Consider the following 20925-nt stretch of genomic DNA (forward strand, 5'->3'; position numbering starts at 1 on the left):
GAGCATTCCTAGCACCTTCTTAGTGACTGAAAGCCAAAATCTTTTTAAATGCAAGCATTTAAATAAATTAATTTAATTTCTGTGAATTTGTTTTCTTTACTTAGCCTTTAAAAATCATCTTGTAGTTTTGAGACCCTGAGGTTTGAGCTGGAGTATTGTTGGAGAGAGTACCCTGGCAGCAAAATCTCAAGGAGGTATCCTCTAGCATACTAAGGCATGGTATGGTTCAAAGGGATTTTGTCTAATATTTCAACATTGCTTTCACAAGACTATATTTTATCGACTATATTTTATCTAAAATTGAAACCATCAGACACTCTACTTTCCTTGTCTTGGTTGCTTTTAACATTTTAGTTTGTACTCACTATAAAAGTAAATTCTTTAACTACTGTGGTTACAGTTTAGCTTATCTGTGCACGGACAATTATCAATATGAGTAGCATTTCATTATAATAAAGCTTTTGAGAACAAAGTTATACTATAATACTATAGAACTTCAGTGAAATTTTTTAATTTAATAAAGAGTTGATCCTTCCTTTTTGTCATATTTTAAAACATAATGTTTATCTGATTTGGAGACAATAAAAAGCAAGGAGAGGCAATTAGTAAATTGGTTGAGTCTGTATCCAGAAAGATCCCGAGAGGTTAGAATATTTATCTAAAGATGTGAGTTTTGGTTTTGTTTTCCTTTTGTGAGTCTCTTTGACTTTGTTAGTGGAACTCCTGCTATAGAGACTCTCTACTAATAAAGATTGGCAGATAGATCATCAGTTTAGGCTTAGGAAATTGCCTGGGGCACAAACATGATTCCATTTGATCCTCTCAATGAACTGATGAGGTTAAGTACTTCGAGAATTATCATCTCGCTTTTATGGATGAGGAAGTGGAATCTCAGAGGAGCCTTTATTCAAACCCCATTCACTGCTGAATCCCAAGCCCAGTGTTCTTCCTACATATACAGTTCTTCCTCTCTAGATAACAGATGGGGGAGGGAGACTTAATGGGCTGCAAGTTCAATGTGAGTCTTGTATGTACTAGGATCCTTGTAGCTTCTTCAGGGGTCCACCCCTATTTTGTAATGTTACATTTGTTTTGAAAATAAAATTGCTAGGGGGCAGCTAGGTGGCGCAGTGAGTAGAGCACTGGCCCTGGAGTCAGGAAGACCTGAGTTCAAATGCGACCTCAGACACTTGACACACTTAACTAGCTGTGTGACCTTGGGCAAGTCACTTAACCCCAATTGCTCTGCCTTCCCCTCTGCAAAAAAAAAAAAAAAAAAAGAAAAGAAAAGAAAATTGCTCTAAGCCAGGTCTGGGGGAGGGGAGGCTTTTAAATACAAGAAAATAGGTTCCAGGCTTATGGTTCTCAATGCCTGCCGTTTAGGATTATTGTATAAATATAGCAGCAATGATTTCACATGTGTTTCTATGGCGTGTGTGTGTGTGTGTGTTTTAAAGAATGCTACCTGCCCTTCATAAAAAAAAATTTCTACAGTCTATACAGTAGTAACATTTTAGTGTAAAACCTAGTTTTGTTTTTTTAAATGACTGCAGTTGAATCACTTCATAGGTCTGTGCAGTTCATTTCATTAGTTCATTACCCAGAGAATTTAATTTTTTTCCAAGGTTAACATTTATTGAATATTTATTCATAATGGACATTTTTATCCATCAAATGAAACTAAAACTTTAATTTTTCTTTGAAATTGGCAATCATTTTAAAAATACAGACTTTAATAACAAAGACTACCAATATTTTGAGAGATTGTATGCATGCCTGTCAGTCTGATAAAAAAAAAATTTTTTTAGACATTACCATTCCTTACCAAATGGTCCTGACAAAGTAACTGGAATGAAAATCAAAATACACTTCAGCTTTAGGGGGAAAAAGTAAAGTGAAAAAGGAAACAAGAATTTTATTTTCAGCGCGTGCTGATGTAAATCTCAGATTACTTGAAAATGAAAACATAAATAACGACGGCATTGCTATTGCATTTGACTAGATTGCAAAACAACAATATGATCAAGACATAATGTTCAGAAGAGAATGTTTAATGTTAGAGAACTTCTTTTAGTATTTGATCCAGGAATGCATTCCGAGGTGCTGCAAGCACATCCCTTCTTGTGACGGGGTGGTGGGAGCTTCAGGTTTAAATTAGGGCCCAGTCCCCATTTCTAGCTCCCTGCTGGATCTCTCTGCTTGACTCCTCAAGTGTGCTGAGCTTCCTTTATCCCCAAAATATCTCTAATGTCTTCTCTCCTTCCTTCCCCCCAAATCTACCTTTTAAGTGATCATGACATCCAGGATCAAAACCTTGGAGTTGTCTTGATTCTTCACTCTCCCTCACTTCCAACATGTAATCTTTTTGCCAAATCTACTTCACTGATATTTTTAATAGTCTTTCCCTTGTTTTATTGTTACCACAATAAACACTCAAATTTAAGCCTTCTTGTCTAGACATTTGTTGCAGTCCTTAGTTCATCACTGTCCATATAATCAAAGGCATAACTGGAATGAGGCAATATGAGCTTATACGAGGGCCCAGAAATGTCAGGGATACTAACAGCATTTGTTCGCCCTCAGCAAGTTGTTTCTACTTGGAGCATCCCAGGATTCTTAGCAGTGTTACCCTGGGGCTTTTACCTTCTGTAATAGTATTTTTTTAGCTTGGTGTTACTCCTTCTATAGAGCCACTGTCCTTCTGGTCACCCAGTTTCATAAACTCAGCACCACCCCTAACTGATCCCCCATAACCAGTAAGATTCTAGGTCTTACTGATTTTTCCCTGTAATGTGTCTGTCTTATTCTCTCAGCTGCCACCTTTGTTTAGGTCATCACCACTGTTTGCCTTGTTTTCCCATTTATTTATATACCTAAAATTTTAATCTGACCATATCACTCTCCAGCTTATTATGAAGTTTCATTCTTTACTTGTAAAATCCAGTTTTTCTTTCGAACTAAGAGTTAGAGTTTATTTACAACTGGGGTTTGACTGCCCACTCACAGTGAAGTAATTTTAAGTTTTAAGAATTGTCCCATGATTACTTTTCTCTTTATTATTATTACTTTTCCATGGAATTTTTAAAAGATCTAGTAGTATTTTTCGTTCAATTAGTATATTCTGCAATTTCCCAGACCTTCACCCATTCCCACTATTACCAAAAAGCCTGTGCTTACTTATATGTGAGTAGAATAATTCTAAATTAAATCTAGAGAATTCACTGTTGTATTTTAGTTCAGCAGTCATTTATTCCTATCTTCCTTTTATGCGTATACACAGAATTAATACTTTACCTGGGAAATGGCCCAAAATGTCTTTTTCCATATTGGTCCACATTGCCATAGCTGATTAGCAGGTAGATTATTTCTCATACACAAATCCAAACATAAAGCAAACCTAACTTTGAATTTTCTAATATATCTGGAGCTTTTCTTCCATTTGTACATAAGTAGTTTGGTTTTTTTAATAATTCCTTAACACTTGTGCAATAATATAATGATGTTTGAATGTGCACGTTATGCTTCTTTATTCTGTGGATGGCCAGGATAAAGCATTGAAAATTCAGCTGTGTGAAATGGTTTTCACTTTGTTATTTGTGGGGTTTGTACTCTAAAGGGGTTTTGGTGGGGGTAAGAATGAAGGTTAGTAGAACAGACAGGAAAATCCACTATCATGATTTAGCTATTTAATACTACCAAGAACAATGAAATACACTTAATTTGAAGAATTACTTTCACTGATGATATATAATAAGATCTCTTCTGCAGGAAAATCTTTTGGTTTCTGTCTGCAGCTATGCTTTTAACTTGAAAGAGCTAGATGTTGGTAAATATAGATCACTTTATATAACAGGTTCCAGAAAAGTTACACATAAATTGTCATGTTAAATAGGTTAAGGAAAATTTCCTAGATAAAAGAAATTCTATGATGACTTATTTTGCTAAATTAATCCCCCCCCATAATTTGATGAAGTGAGGCACATTAAGTCCTATTTTTTATGTTTTGTTTTATAGATTGTTGTCATTGACTTGGAGTTGGGGGAAAAGGTTTAGATTGTAAGATGACCCCATTAAATTCAGGGATTGAAAGATTTCAAATGCCTTATTATATAGAAACTTGTTTAAATGTAGTGTATCTTTATTTTCAATTAACAAGACTTCCCATTAAGCATTTTTTTCTGTAGTATTTCTTTTCTCTTTATAAAGCAGTGACTTAATAACTGCTGTGTGAAAATAAAATCTAAGTACATCACAACAGTTTTCCCAAAGAAAGTATCAGGCCAGTCTTGTATATTTCCCCCAGTGTTTAGATTGTGAAGAACAAAACAGTTGCAGGGGGGAGATGGGCAATCAATTACATGACTTAAGTCTGTTCTGTTTTTGAGATTTAAATGATATTAAGATTAAAAGTAATGTGTTCCCTGTAAGTGAGATACAAATCTTTCTTTTTTAATTTGTTACAGATAAGTTTACATGTATTGCAGACCAGACCAGAAGCACTTCTGATTTCAGGTAAATTTAATATAATTGTTAACTAGTATTTTTTAAAGTAAAAATTTTTCTTTGTCATAACACTGTTTTCATGCTTCCATATGAGCAAGAAGTTCAGATCACTTTGTGTCTCTTGAGACAATTTCTTACTGAATAGTAGTTCACTCTCAGGACAATATGCTCTGTTGGCTCTGTGAAGGGAGGTAACAAGTTACTGTTTGACTAGAAAATCATCAAGTGGTCTAAAGTCTCTGCTCAGCACCTTGATTTAAAGTGTTATGATAAGCCGGTCTCTGTGCAGGCTGACTGCTTAACATGACTCATTAGTTTGACTTCAGAAGGGATGCAGCGCCTTCCATTCTCTGATACTCCACCCCACAGTGATGTCTGTCTTCTGAACTCCTGGAACGTTGTTTATATCACGCCATTTGGTCTTAGAGAGGCTACCCCTAATTTTTCATGACAAAACATTTTTGAAAAATGGAACGCAATCATATCAGAAACCTGACGTGTATAGAAGAAGGTGCTAACTAGAATAGACATTGAACATCGGATTAATGATTTTGCTTGCTTTCTAAGGATTTAGGAATTTTTTTAGGTGATTTTTAGGCTCTGGTCTCTTCAGACTTTTCTATATATATAGCTTTTTAAACTGAGGCCTTTTTCTTCTCAACATGTTTTCTTACAGCTGAGGCATTCAAAATATGCTAGCATGACCTCAAAGGTAGGATTGTTCTTTTTTAGAATAGACATAGAAGCATTTTAAATATTGAAGGTATCTCTTGAATATGGTCCTTGCGTTATCATTGCTATCTCTGCTACTTCTCCTGCTGGCAAATTACATAAAAGGCACCCTGAGGATATGTGTAAAGGCAAGCTGGCCTCCTTTGCCACAGATAATGATAGGGATTGTGTGTGGCTTAATGGTGTAGATATCAATCTCAGGATTTCTTTACCATGAATGGGTAATACTAAGCTAGTTCCTACTCTGTTAGTGCTGCCTTCGTGAATCCCAGATGTATAGAAAGTTTCAGCTGCAGGTCAGATGAGAAGATCCCGCAATCTTTAGGGTGCAATGACAAAGCAAGTAGTGATGTATCTTCTTTTATGCCATTTCCACTGATATCATTATATCTGTTTCTGATTTTTTTTTTTTACCCTTTGTTGAGCCCAGGGACATTGGTGGTGAGAATTTTCTTGCTGGGTCTTCAGTAGCTGTTCCTTCCCAGAAGGCAGGGCTTCAGTGCCTACAAAGACTGTTACCAGGTTTCATCTCCAGAGAATTTGCTTCCCAGGACCAGTGGTTTGGAGAAGTGCTGCCTGCCCTTTGGCCACAGCTGGTCAGCAGTTGGTGGTGGACCATTTCTTTAGAGATTGCTCATTTCAGTGGTGGCTACAGGGACTCAGACCTTAGAAGCAAGGGTAGTCTCAGGGTCCTGGGCTGTCTCCATTGAGCTTGGAGGGGTTGCTCGCTGCTGTTTGATACTCGTTTTCAAAGATGACCATGACATCAGGGAGATGATGCCATGACATGTAGGTGAGTTGGACTTCAGTGAGGGAGGGCTGTGCAAAGTCACCAGCCTCACTTTCACCTCTGGAACCATCTGGGTCCAGTAGCCAGATACAGATCAGGAGGTGAAAGGCTGGCTAAAAGGTGATGGTGAAAGGGGTGGTAGTTTGCCTTTCCCAGCAAATGCCTCCTTTCTCTTGTACCTTGCTTCTTCAGCAAGCCAGACTTTTCTGCAGTTAGTTAGCTTTTCCAGATGACCAGCCTGGAAGAAAGAATGCATGTCTCTTCTGTACAGTAGTGGAGTGCTATGAGTGTGGAGCGGTATACATGATATCCTGCTGAGTGTATATGCTGCTTAATGTTTCTGAGCTTTTCCCCCTTTAATTCTTTGGGTTTTTTGTTTCTAATTTCCTTTTTTATAGTGAACTGAACAATCCTCAGTAAACACAAATATCTTAATAGAAAAAGGGAGAAAAGAGACTCAGGTGTAAGATAGTAATGAAATTCTTGTGTCACCTACATTTACCAGGGTATTCTTCCTGTCCCCCAACCATTTCTATGATGAAGAATTAAAAGGGGGGTAAAAACTTCAGCCAAAAAAGGACTCTGGCATCATATGCAGTATTCCACAAGCACAGTCCTTCACCTTTGCAAAGAAGTGTTAGGGAGGTACCCTTTCCTAGCTCTTCTTTGGGGTCTGTCTCTGTATATGCTTTGATGTAGCACAGTCATATTTTGTTATTTAGGTACCACAATTTAGCCATTCTCCCGGTCAGTGGTGATTTGCTTTGTTTCCATTTGCTACAACAGAACAGTTTTGCTATAAATATTTTGGTGCCTATTGTTTTGTCATATACTGCATCCTAAGGCATAAAGAATTTACAAAGAAGTGTTTAAAAAAAGGCAAAAATATTAAATGCTTCCTTTATAGACCATAACACAATAAAATAGTTAATACAGGGAGCACAAACGAAAATGGAGAGTTATTAACACACTCCTCAAAATAAGTCAGATAACAGAAACGATGAGAAAACATGCTAGAATTTCTGGAATTTAGCTAAAGCAATCCTTAGAGCAGTTCGTAAAACTTTTTTTGTATCAGAGATCTCTTTGGCAGTCTGGCCATCTTTGTCAGAATAATTTTTAAATGCATGAAATAAAATACATAGAATTACAAAAGAAATAGATTATATTGAAATACAGTTAACAAAATGTTTTTAAAATAAGTTCATGGATTATAGCCCTAAAAACAAACACTAACAAAATAAAAAGAGATGATTAATGAATGGATACCCAGTTTTTAAAATGAGAAAACTAACAAACCCCAAATAAACACAAAAGAGGAAATGTTGACAATTGGAAATAATACAGATAAATTGGAAGCAAAAAAATATTTTGGAACTAGTAAAATTAAAAATTGATTCTTTAAAAATTTTCTACCAATAATTTGAATTTCAAGAATTCGAAAGAATTAATGAATTGTCTACAAAAATTTAAGATATCCCTTTGGTATTCATGTCATCAGCAAACTCTTACAGTGCCTAAATTAACAAAATGCCATTAGTTAAGAAATCTTACATAATCTATTTTCAGAAAAGTAAATTGAACAAATTATAAATGAGCAAAGAAAAAAAATCCTACTCTGTGTGGATTTTTTTAATTGTTACAAAATTTTTAAAAGAACTGGTATCTGTACTATACAAATTGTTCTCAAATTATTTCTCCGAAATTGAGAAAAGGCTTTCTACAAAACTCTCCCTCTTTGCTCATAACATGAATATTTACTTGGAAAATCAGCAAAGAAACGAAGACAATTTATAACCTCATTAAGTAAGAGTGTATAAAGTTAGGTCCACAAAAATCAATAGTATTTCTATACAGCAATAACAAAATCCAGGAGGAAATAGGAACAGAGGTCCATTCAAAATAACTACAAAATGCATAAACTCTTGAGAAGTCAGTTTACCTACTATAGAGAGCGAGATAGGAATAGGGTCTATTTATGTCGTCAGTGTGTAGTAAACTCCCTCTTAGAGCATATCAGCTCCTGTCAAACACACTGCCCTGCTTGCACACTGTACTGCTCCTGAAATAGAGTAAAATGTCATTGGGAAATAGTTAACAAAATAAGTAAAAATACCGTAAAACGTAGATCACGTTACGTTTTGAAAACAAGTCAACATGCAGCCCGCAGGAATCTTAACGTTCTCACGGTCGCTGTTTCTAGTTGAGTTGATTTCACTGCTCACAAGTACTGAAAGGTTTAGTGAACTCGCCTATGGCCGGTGGGTGTCAGAAGGGAGGCCAGCCACGCTACCTCTGCCTGCACAGAGGAACTACAGACCGCTTCTGGAAGAAATGTTTAAGCAGGAATGCCTCCCTATGGTGGAGTGTAGGTTGTTGGGAAAATAATATTGTTGGCATTGAGCTGTTTCAGTCGTGTCCGACTGTCTGTGACCCCGTTTGGGGTTTTCTTGGCAGAGATAGTGGAGTAGTTTGCCATTTCCTTCTCCAGCTCATTTGACAGATGAGGAAATTGAGGCAAACAGGATGAAGTGACTTGCCCAGGGTCACAAAGCTAGCGAGTGTCTGAGACCACATTTGAAGTCAGGGCCTTCTGTCTCCAGGCCCAGTAGGAAAATGTAGGTGATGTAAAAACAAAAGACCTCAATAAACTTTTATTTTTTTATTCATATGTATATCTATTTATTTATATGTGTAGATACACACACACACATATACATAGATATACACATACATATACACATCTCCGTGTGTGTGTGTGTGTGTGTGTGTGTGTGTGTGTGTGTGTGTGTGTAAAATCAAGGATACCTATCCAATGAATAGGTAAAAATGACGGGAAGTGCAGTGTGGTTGTATGGCCAAAGTAGAGATTGCTTCCACTGTCCTGTGGTATCCTTTTCCTTTGTGCTAGTTTTACCAAATAAAGTACCAACTTTTTTTTTCCCCCACTTTTATTTTATAGTATTTTATTTTTTCCAATTATATGTAAAGATAGTTTTCAACATTCACTTTTATATATTTGAGTTCCAAATTTTTTTCTCCCTCCTCTCCCACTGAACAAGACGGCAAGCAATCTGATATAGCTTATACGTGTACAATCATATTAAACGTATTTCCACATTACTCATGTTGTGAAAGAAGAAAGAGAACAAAAGGGGAAAATGATGAGAAAGAAAAAACAAAAAAAAGTGAAAATAGTATGCTTTGATTTGCATTCAGACTCCATAGTTCCTTCTCTGCATGCGGATAGCATTTTCCTTATGGTCTTTTGGAATTGTCAAATCATTATTTTAAGTGCCAACTTTTTGAATAAAGGAATTCGATCTTATTCTCTTCCGGTGCTTCCCTTTCAGCCTAAGCTCAGTACAGTCCTCTAAGTAAATATGTGTTACTCGGTTGCCCCCAAGAAGTAGGGATGAAGGTATAAAAAGTTTGTGTATTTCTACAAATCTGTCACAACTCATGGAGGTGGAGGAGCTCAGAAAGTTCCTTTCTTCCTGGCACAGTAAGTTATTTACAGCATCTTCCCATATATATGACAACAACTATATGACTTAAAGCAAAGTGGGTGGTAATAAGGGAAAAGGGAATGGAATTAGCATCTTAAATCAGTTCTGGGAATGTTCTAGAAAATGAGCAGAAAATACAACTTTAATTTGCTTTGACTTTCCCCAGTAGTTAGCTGAGGTATAATGAAATTCTCCAGATATGAGTTTTCCCAATGTCTATTGAGGTAGTTGAGCCTGCTTTTCTAATTTGACTTTGCTCAAAGTCAGGAGCTTCTGTCTTCTGTGAATTGCAGAAAATCTCAACATTCCTTTCCAGTGGCATCCATAATAGACACAGAAATGAAATCAAATTCAGTACTTAATGTGAAATTTCTTGGATAGAATGGTCTTTAAAACACAGGTCTCAAGGGGCGGAGCCAAGATGGCAGCTGGAAAGCAGGAACTAGCTTAAGCTCTCCTCCAGATCCCTCCAAACAGCTGTAAAAAATGGCTCTGAACAAATTCTAGAGCTGCGGAACCCATGAAATAGCAGAGGGAAGCAGATCTCCAGCCCAGGATAGCCTGGATGGTTGCTGGGAAGGGTCTATCCCACAGTGCTGGGAGTGGAGTATAGCCCAGTGTGGGTGGCACCAGGACCAACCAGACCCGGAGTTGGATGGAGCAGGCCTTAGGGCCATGAAACACTGAGCTGTGGCAGTTACCAGGCTTCTCAACCCACAAACGCCAAAGACCACAGAGCAGGTTAGTGGGAAAACTACTGAATTGGGGTGAGATCAGTCCGGCCCCAGCCCTTGGGGGTGGTGGAGGTGGCGCAGCAGTGGCAGCAGCAGCAGCAGGAAGCTCTAAAGGCTGCTTCCAGAGTCCCTGGCTCACACAGTGGGAGGAATCAAGCAGCAGATCAGAGCAGGAGTACAAGGAGTGCTTTGCTGGCACAGAGGCAGCTTTGCCCTGTTTGGATCTGGGTCACGGTCCTGGTTGGCAATTCTTGCGGGGGAGAGGGGGTGAGCGCTGCTGTGGCAGAGCTTACTGTGTAGAAGTAGCTGTGAAAACAGCAGCATAGCCTGTAAAGCTTGGGACAAAGTAGTCTCTACGAGCAGTTATACCCTCACACAAAGGTCACTTAGTTGGCTGGGAACAATACCAGGCAGCGAAAAAGGATGCAGACACAGATTCAGACTACAGAATCTTTTTTTGGTGACAAAGAAGATCAAAACATACAGCCAGAAGAAGTCAACAAAGTCAAAGAGCCTACATCAGAAGCCTCCAAGAAAAATACAAGTTGGTCTCAGGCCATGGAAGAGCTCAAAAAGGATTTGGAAAAGCAAGTAAGAGAAATAGAGGAAAAATTGGGAAGAGAAATCAGAGTGATGCAAGAAAATCATGAAAAACAAAAATACTGAAGAAAATAACAACAACTTAAAAATAGACTAACCCAACTGGCAAAAGAGTTCCAAAAAGCCAATGAGGAGAAGAATACCTTAAAAGGCAGAATTAGCCAAATGGAAAAGGAGGTCCAAAAGACCACTGAAGAAAATATCACCTTAAAAATTAGATTGGAGCAAGTGGAGACTAGTGACTTTGTGAGAAATCAAGAAATTATAAAACAGAACCAAAGGAATGAAAAAATGGAAGACAATGTGAAATATCTCATTGGAAAAATGACTGACCTGGAGAATAGGTCCAGGAGAGATCATTTAAAAATTATTGGACTACCTGAAAGCCATGATCAAAAAAAGAGCCTAGACGACATCTTTCAAGAAATTATCAAGGAAAACTGCCCTGATGTTCTAGAGCCAGAGGGTAAAATAGAAATTGAAAGAATCCACCAATCGCCTCTTGAAAAAGATCCCAAAAAGAAAACTCCTAGGAATATTGCCCTACCTTTCCCCCTGGGTAAAAAAAAAAGGTTCGCCTCCACTAGGAAAGCCACTAGAACTCACTAGCCTGTCTTCTTCTGAACGTTTTAAACTAGTTTCTCCTACCTCTGTTGTGACTATTTTTAAGGAATAGATTTCCTACAACCTTAAAGTCTTGGTTGCTCATATTTTGAAATTTTAAAAGTGACAACTTAGAGCCAAAACAAATCTTGAGATTAGTTCCATTAAAAAGTACTTACATGCAAGTGCTTATATAATAGAGTGCAGAATTGAATACAGTTTAACCTATTGACTGGGGAAAGGATAAATAAATTGTGGTGCATGAATATAATTGAGTATTACATCATAATTATTCATCATTAGAAATGAAGAATATGAAAAATTCAGCAGTGCTTGGGAATACTTTGAACTAAGTGGAGTAAACAGAACCAGGTAAACAATATAAGAATAACAATAGCTAACATTTATCTAGCTCTTTCTGTGTGCCAGGCACTGTTATACAATTATTATCCTGTTTGACCTTCACAACAGCCCTGGGAGGTAGGTGCTCTTGTTACCCTCATTTACAGATGGGGGAACTGAGGCAAACAGAAGTGAGGGTCATATGGCTACTAAGTATATGAGGCTGGATTTAAACACAGTTCCTCCTATAACAGGGCCAGTGCTCTATCCACCATACGGCCTAGCTGCCCCAGCAGGCTACAGACGTGCAAATGGAAACAATAGAAAAATGGAAATGAACAGTGTAATTGTAATAGCTGAACATATTCCTAGCAGAGAGATAGGAAATGTACCCCTCCTTCCCCAGGGTGGGGTCAGCTAATGTAGAGCATCACATATGCCATCAGACTCAGTTCATGTGTTGGTTAGTTTTGCTGAAGTGCTTATATATCTGTACATCTTTTATTCCTTCATATAAGAGATGGTTCATTGAAGAGAGTTGTGTTTGGAAACGAAAGATATACACAGACAAAAGATATTAATAATTTGTAATAATTGAATGTATAACTGCTTGGGAAGAATAAAGGAGGACTCAATAAGTTATTAAAATTATATTAATCAGAGAATAATTAACATACCACAGTATGACATCTCTTTGGATTATCTTCTCTTCCTCTTACCCCACCCCTGTCTCTCAGGGGGACAATGACTCCTGTGTCTGCACTCTGTGAGTCCTCACTCTTAAAACTGTAGTTAACGGGGCCCCACTACTGGAGTTTGGTTTTTGGTTTTGTTTTGTTTTTGGACAGAAGACAGCATTAGCAGAGAACAAAGATAGTCACTGAAATGACCTTGTCTGAACAGTAACTGAAACCTCTCCCCCATTAGCTGAGGCGCACTGTCACATACAGTATGCCCTCCCTCAGAGGGATGAATGGATGCTTATAGATTTCACCAGTAGAGAGATAGATGAACACAGGAAATGCAGTACGGCACAGTGGAGAAAGTGCTGCTTTGGAGAGTAGGAAAGAGGTCTGAACTTGAGGTCAGATTCTACCTCAAGCACCCTCCTGGCATTTATTTCTTGAGTTAAACACAGAGTGTGAGCCCATACTGGATGAAATCATAGTTGCTTGATATATTCACATGTTAACCAAGGAAGACTTCCTAGAGGAGGTGAATTTAGGTTCATACTGTGATACATGAGCTATTTTGCTCCAAGGAAGTCTGAATTGAGCCTTTTCGTGGGAGGCATATTACAGGGGGAAACTGTTCTTCTCATATAGCATGGTAATAGAATGAATCAACCAACAAAGGCTTGAGTACCTACTCAGGGTGAATCAGTAAAGAAGTTAAGGGTATGTATCCTTCAAGATGAAGAGAAGTTGGATAGAGGCCTGGAGGAAATGATGTAGAGGTATATAATAAAAGGTGAGAGATTGAGGATAAATAAGAATTACTGGGCTGAGAAGCAGGCAAAAGGAATCCACTGGGAGAGAGGGAGGCTACAAAATTGGATAATAAGGAGGAGGAGCTGGGTCATAGGTACTATGGTAAACTGGAGAAGGATAGAAGATGACCCACCAAGGTGAGGACATGGGGTGGAGAAGATGAGTTTGGGGGCCAAGAGGAAACAGTGGGGAAGGGAGCTGGGGAGAGCCATGGCAGATGTTTTAGACAGGCCAGTGTTTGGATGAGAAATTGGGAGAGTTACTTCCACTGCTGTCTGTACGTTTGTTAACATCAACAAGGCAGGTCAGGTTGGAGGCACAGTGCCCATTGCCACGGAGGGAGGCATAGGCTCGTTGGAGCTTCTTTACAGGTGAACGGTAGCCACAACAGTCAGGCAGCTGGTAGACAACTCCACACAAAGACACACCTGTGTGCCTTTTCCATTTCTTTCCATTCCTCTACCAGAACCACCTCAAACTGTGCAGAAGTAATAGCAAAACCTCGCCAGAGAGGATCTAATGCAGCCCAGACCAAAAGTACACCAGCACACACTCAGTGTTCAGCCTTAGGGCAGGAAGCCAAAATGAACTGCCCTCTCTCCTTCCTGCCTGCACTTGTAGCTAGTATGAGAGGTTCAGAAAGACCTCAGAGTTGGATTGAATTGTGGAGGTTTAAAACTCAGACATTTTAGGCTCAGGCTGAGCCACCTCAGTATTTTTGAGCATGCAGAAGACACAGGGAAAATTACTGGCCCTGTGACACATGACTAGTAATTGTCAGAGCTCACATTCAGAACTTTGATCTTTAGACTCAACTGTTCTTTCAGTTGTATATTGTATTGCTTCCCTTTTCTGATAAAAGAGCCATTGTTTAAATATAATTTTGTTTTTCTTTAAGTGTTACCCGTTTAAAGCAATGAGTAACATGATACTGTATTTCTAACTTGCACTGAATTTATGCTTTTTAAGTAAACGAAATTAGAAGTTCAGGTCATTGAAGTACAGTCTACCCCCACCAGGCTTACATTTGGATGTCTTTGCAAGTAAGAATTAATGACCAGATTTTTATCTTGGTCAACAAGATTAAGAGGATTTAGACTTGAGGCAGAGACCCAATTAGTATATTCAGTCTGGTGGCAACCATTTCATTTGAGCCTGGTGAACAAGCTGTTGTTATTTATTCATAGATTCATAGTTCTTTATTCATATATTCAAGAAATCTGTTTTGAGAAGACCTAGGACCAGATTCAGGGGAAACTGAGGTAAGTGTGACATTGATGTGATGATAAAGGCCTATGAGAAATCTTTGTTTCTAATATTAAAATTCATGGTAGGCTTATAAACTTGGAGCTAGTATGCTGATTCAAGTTTGACTTGCCCTAAAGCAAAATTGTTTCTGCATTTGTATTCAGACTGCCAACACTTTACTGCCTAACCTTTCAAATCATCACTCCTTATTTGTGCAGATTTTATGAGTGCCATTTTATAGGCCCATATCTAGGCCAATAAAATTCATAGGATAACTTTTCTACTAATGTTATCAGATATAAACAAAAAACAAAACCTCAGTAACATATCATAAAAGATCCTTTCCTGTCTGGCCCAGGAATTTAAGTTAAGAGAAGTTTATAAGCTACAAAAACTTTAGGACAACCAGTATGAAAAGTTAACTTTTTAAAAAAAGCCTTTGTGTTTATAAAATTGAGTAGGTTAAATGTTAATTGTCTAACCAAAGTTGTTATAAATAACCTACACTTGGATAACTTAAATGTAAGTAAAATTGCAGTTCTGGTGTCCATCAAGTAATTTATTAGAGTGATTGTGTGTGTTTTCTGATTGATTTTAAAAGCGCACAAACCTTTGAAATATATGTATTGAACTAAAGTAAACTGCAGGCTCACAATAATTATAGGATAGGTGATGTATATTAACACAGTAACTTCTTCAAGTGTACATAAGACTGTTCAGAAATAATGACGTAATAGCTCTTAGGGGTAGACTATTTCAAAAATGTCAGTATTATTAAAATATGTGATCTAATAAATATTATTAAAAGTTTGACTATTTCCTCCCCTTTTACTGAATTAAGTAGTATGCTATCTGGTACTTGTTAAGTCTTGAGGCTTAAACATATTAAAGATTTGATTGTTGTTGTTGTTTTTAGGAATAAGAGCATTCTATTGAACAGATGAATTCATTAGTTAATAGGAAAAAAGTGTATCCTGAGAGTTTTGTTGGGGAGGGGGGGTCTGCATCCCCATTTATTTCTGGCCTAGCTGATTTTTTGGTTAGATCAAAAGTTCTTAACTTAAGGCCTGTACGCTTATTTTTGTTCTGGGTTTTTAAAAAAACCAAACTTTTTATAAATGTATTTTGATATAATTAATTTCCTTCCTAATTCTGCGTATTTTATGCATTTAACAACATTCTGAGAAGAAGTCCCTAAGCCTTGCTAAGCTGCCAAAAGCATCCATGACATAAAAAAGGTTATGAACCCCAGCATTAGAGCGTAACAGCAGAATGGCCAAAACAGTCTATTCCATCTTTAAATTATCCAGTTAACTGAGCAACAAAAAAAGTCCTGTTGATTGATCTTACTGTATCTTCAGCTCTGATTAGTTTTCTCAGAATGCCATCTTTTACAGTGAAGAATAGGCAAATGAGAATCAATAGAAGAGAACAATTGATAGATTGGGTCAGTAAGTATCAAGTTTGTATGTTAGAGTACATACAATCTTATAAGTATAGAAAATTTCTGCCAAAGTTAATTGAAAGGTAAATTTATCTAAATGACATATAATTTTTAAATGTTCCTGCTTTGAGAAAATCACCTTTCTAGCAAGGTTAAGATTTTGCTAATAAATGTTATTTATATCATTCATAATTTTGATTTATCATATTAGAAAAAACTAAGAAAATCAGTTATATTGGCTCACTGTATTCCATTTCTGTTCTTTTGGCTGTTATTTTAGTTGTCCTCATTTTGATTAGCTTCCTTATATTTTCAATTAATTTTGGTTTTTTTGCAAATTTTTAAAATTTTAAACTCTCACAAAATGAGAACACAGCAGACCATAAGAGAGGATTCAGTATAAAACAATAAATTTCCATTTAAAGAAAACCTACATAATAAATGCTACATGTTGTTTTCAAAGCTGCCCAGGTTTTCTTTGGTTCTCTGCTGTGCATTTTTTACTTATTTTTTACTTATGTTTTCCCCTTTCTCCCACCCCTGCCCTAAAAAAGGCTACAGTTAAACGTAGATAGGCATATACATACATAGATACACATATACATGTATATACACACACACATGCATAGATGTCTATAAACGTACACATATGTAAGACTGTACTGTGTTTGTTTCCTCCTATCGTCTGTTTCTCTTAAGGTGTTTAGCGATTTCCCTGATAGGTCCAATCATTCCTTGTTTTTCTAAATCAAGCACCTCATCATTTCCTACACCACAGCAGTATTCCAACCCAGTCACATCGTAGCTGAGAGATTGTCTAGGAAAATTTTTTCCCCAATTTTTTGTGTTCCTTCTATTCTTGGCTACACAGGTTTTATTTATACAAGAAAATTTTAATTTAAAATAATCAAAAATTATTTCCTAACTTCAATACTATCACCTCATAGTATAGTTTAAGGTCTGATACTGCAGAATCTCCTTCCTTTATGTCTTTTTTCCCTGATTTCTTTGAAGTTCCTGACCTTCTGTTCTTCCAAATGAATTTTGTCATTGTTTTTTCTAACTCTGTAAAGTGATGTTTTAGTAATTTAATTAGGATAACGTTGAGTAAATAGGCTAGATAAAATTGTCGTTTTAAAAATTATATTGTCTTTACCTACCCATGAACAATAAATATTCATTTACTTAGATCTGAGTTTATTTGTATAAAAAGTGTCTTATGCTTATGTTCATATAGTTCCTGTGTCTGTTTTGGCAGGTATATGCTTTTTGCTTAATTTTTAACTCATACTAGTAATTCATAATCTAAAATTGGGGTGCACCCTATTTTGTGAATAGCACTAGAATACCTCCTGGGAATATCACTCAGCAGGCATTTATTCACTGCCTACTCATGTGCCAGGTACTTTGTTCAGTGCTAAGGATGCAGACAAAGTAAAATAGTCTCTCCACTTCAGGAGCTACCATCTAGCAAGGAAGGACAGCAGGTGGTAGATAAATAGGTATAAAATGGGTACAAGATGATCTGAAGGAAAGGCCCTTAGCAACTAGTGAGATCAGGACATGCTTCTTGTAGAAGGAGGTGCTTGAGTTGAATCTTGAAGGAAACTGGGGATTCTGAGGCAGAAGGGAGGTGACAGTGCATTTCAGGCATGGGAAATAACCAGCACAAAGGCATGGAGATGGGAGGTAGGGGCAGGATGAAGGCCAGAGGGGCTGGATTCGGATATGTGTGAAGAAGAGCGATAGCTAATGAGGCCAGAAAGATAGGATGAGGCTAGATTGTTGAAGGGCATTCTGTGTCAAACCCAGGAATTGTATTCAGCCCCAGGGGTAATAAGGAACCATTGGAGAATATTGAGTAGAGGGTGTGACGTGGTTAGACCTGCATTTTCGAAATCACTTTGGCAGCAAGATAGAGAATGGATTGGAATGGGATGACTTGGAAGACCAATTAGGAAGTTATTTCAGGAAATGAAGTGAGAGATGATAGTTATGATGGTCATGACTGCTGACAGAGAGAGGGGGGGATGGTTCTGAGAGAGAATATTGCTTGTTAGGACAATAAATAAACTACAGAAGAGTCTGAATTTCCTATGAAGTGGCTGAGGAAAAGATAGGATCATAATACTTGGATCTGACTTGGATCTGGAAACCATCTGGTCCCACTAACTCCAATCTATAGATTCTGAAAACAAGGAGGTCCCACAGAGCCAGAGTGGGGTGCAAGCTCAGCTGATCACTGAATGCAGCGCCATTAGGGGTTCCCCTTGGTCTTGTCTAGAGCTTCACTACACTGACAATTAATATGGCATGGCTCACAGACGCAGTTCTCAAGCCACTTTCATGTTTTGTACTGTAAGGATGAGCATCACCACAGCCCAAGGAGAGGCAAAGCACTTCATTCCCATGGCTTGCTGATGGACTGCTGAATGAAGTTTCTAATGGAAAATATTTTAAAAGCAATGATAAATAAAACATGATGATAAATATGGGTCAGAAAGGAGAGCAGACTAAGACTCTCAGCAGAATTTGTCTTAGTGGATTTGACCGTCTAAGTGCGCTGATTCATCACTCTTAGAGCTTAACAATGACATTGGAACTGGAAGAGAGAAGAAATCTACATCTACATAAACGTGATAGTCCAGCTTTCCTAAGGCTTTGGAGGACAAGGGATGGTGACGAGAAATAGAACAGACTGAAAGTGAGTAAAATCCAAGTGTGTATATATACGTTGAACTCCTTACTCCTAGGGGCAAGGTGAACTCATCCATAGTTGTTTGTGGTACAATGTTATCTTTACCTGAAGGGCTTGTGAGAGGTTTGGAGGTTGGCTTGCTTATTTGAGGGCATTGTGAAAATATCATAAATTGCTATTTATTGAGTACCTAGGCTTAAATAATTTAGCTGTATTTTTAGATTTCAAAACAGGTGTTTTCCTATATGAAACTATTTATCTAAGTGAAATCATTTTGTTATAGGAATAGAAAATGCTAATCTCGCCAGTTTCCTGTAGCGAGCCTATTTGGAAATGTATATTGATGGAGCTTTGGGTTTGTTTGTTTTTTAACACCACAGTAAAAGAAAATCTTGGTGGATGATAGCCTTCCCCTCATTACAGTTTAAGTTCCTTCAAGATAAGGTCATATAGTAAGAAGCAAACCCTTTGAATTTAATACAACAAACATTTGTTAAGGGCCTCCTATGTGTGCAATGAGTATGCAAAGAAAGAGTATTCTGTCTTCAAGAAGTTTATATTTTAATGGAGAGGCATAGCACGCACATACACATGTAATACAAAGTACCTTAAAGGGGGCAGAATAGGAGGGTGGCAGCCCAGGTGTGCCTTGAAGGACCCTGGGGATTCTACAAGGCAGCTGAGGAGAGAGCAGCCAGTGCTTTCCACACACAGAAGAGCCAAGGATCGAGAAAGAATGTGTTTTAGAGTGGACCGTGAACAAACTAAGTCAGCTGGAGTAGGGAGTATAATAAGGGAAGAAAGTCTGGTCAAACAAGACTGGAAGGGTAGGTAGGAACCAGATTGTAGGAAGGCTTTAAATGCCAGCTTAAAGATTTTCTGTCTTATCAGAGACAGTAGGAAACCACCGAAGAGTTTTGAGTTGAAGAATGATATGGTTTATAGAATTGTTGTTCTGGATCTGTATGGGACCTTTAGAGATCATCTAGCCCAAACTCCCTTATTTGTTTTAGAGATAAGAAAATTGAGGCTCAAGAGAGAGTAGTAAAGCCAGGCTTCTAGGTCAGACCTTAGTATTCCCAAATTACACTTGAGATCTCTGCTTTGGGAAAACCATTTGGTAGCTGGGTGGAAGATAGATTGGAAAGGCCAATAGTATGTAGGCAGGAGACCAAGGTCAGTAGTGTAGTAGTCTAGGCAAGAGGTGAGGAAAGGTGGTGACCACGAGTGGAAAGGAGAGCATGAATGCTAAAGACGTTGTGGATATTGGCACCTGATTGAATGTGGAGGGTGAGTGATAGCTTATGGGAACTGTAAATGGTCATGGCCAATTTCTTAATTGAATTCCGTTTTGTGGTTGTGTACTGCCCTTCATATGAAGGTGAAAACCTGACTTTCAATATAATATTGACATTACATTAATTTTGGGGGTAGTGACAGACTACCCCAGCATTCATGGTGCTCTATGATTACCCTTGCCTCAGCGCGGAAACAAGGTTGTCCAGAGTTAGAGTGTAATCTGTAGCCCCCCAAAATTATCTGCCTACGAGAGTGATCAAACCTGTGACCTTGACCTCATTACAGTCATGCTCTAATCAACTCAGCTAACCATCCAGGCACACATATGTCTTTTTAAGAGATTATCCCTGACCTTAAAATAATCCTGATTAGAATTATTCCCAACACCATCATTCCTGAAGATAAAACCATTACATTTTATGCTTTAACCTCTGTGGTAAGCACTGGGACATTGGAAAGCATGGTCCTGGTTTTTTGTTGGGTTTTTTTTTATTATTTGAAGGTATATCCTTTAGCACAAAGCAGGGTAAGCTTGTACATAGTTCTGAACTTCAAAATAAAGACTGGCAATAGATTCTTCCTCAACATCCTCATTAGCTGATAGAAGAAAAAGACCTAGTCTCAGCTCAATGTGATTTAAAAACCACTCTGCAATGGTGGGGAAATTGATGTTTTTAAGAGGAAGTTTTTGAGGTTCCATTGATGAGCTGTGATGTCACATTGCATTTATTAGATGCCCACATGTGAATAGCTCTTATTAATGCTCTATCATGCAAGGAAAATGTTGGTTTTGGTCTCTAGGCTTTGGACAGAAAGACAAGTAGCTCCTGAAATGGAGCTTCTCTACCGTATGAAAAATCCTATTAAATATATGTTAAGTTTATAAAGTTCAAATAGATGATTGTAAAGAACAGATGGTATTTCATAATTCAT

General features: G+C 37.7%; 1 protein-coding gene across 1 annotated transcript in view; it reads left to right on the forward strand.

The window, feature by feature from the left end:
* Positions 1 to 20925, forward strand: part of GNB1 (G protein subunit beta 1) — a 107227-nt gene that overhangs the window by 49741 nt on the left and 36561 nt on the right. Inside the window, exon 2 of the mRNA XM_036745073.1 lies at positions 4464 to 4512. The gene's annotated coding sequence lies outside the window, so the exon portion shown is untranslated. The remainder of the gene's footprint in view (positions 1 to 4463; positions 4513 to 20925) is intronic.

This window comes from Trichosurus vulpecula, chromosome 2 (genome assembly GCF_011100635.1).
Source record: "Trichosurus vulpecula isolate mTriVul1 chromosome 2, mTriVul1.pri, whole genome shotgun sequence".
In the NCBI taxonomy this organism is placed as follows: Eukaryota; Metazoa; Chordata; class Mammalia; order Diprotodontia; family Phalangeridae; genus Trichosurus; species Trichosurus vulpecula.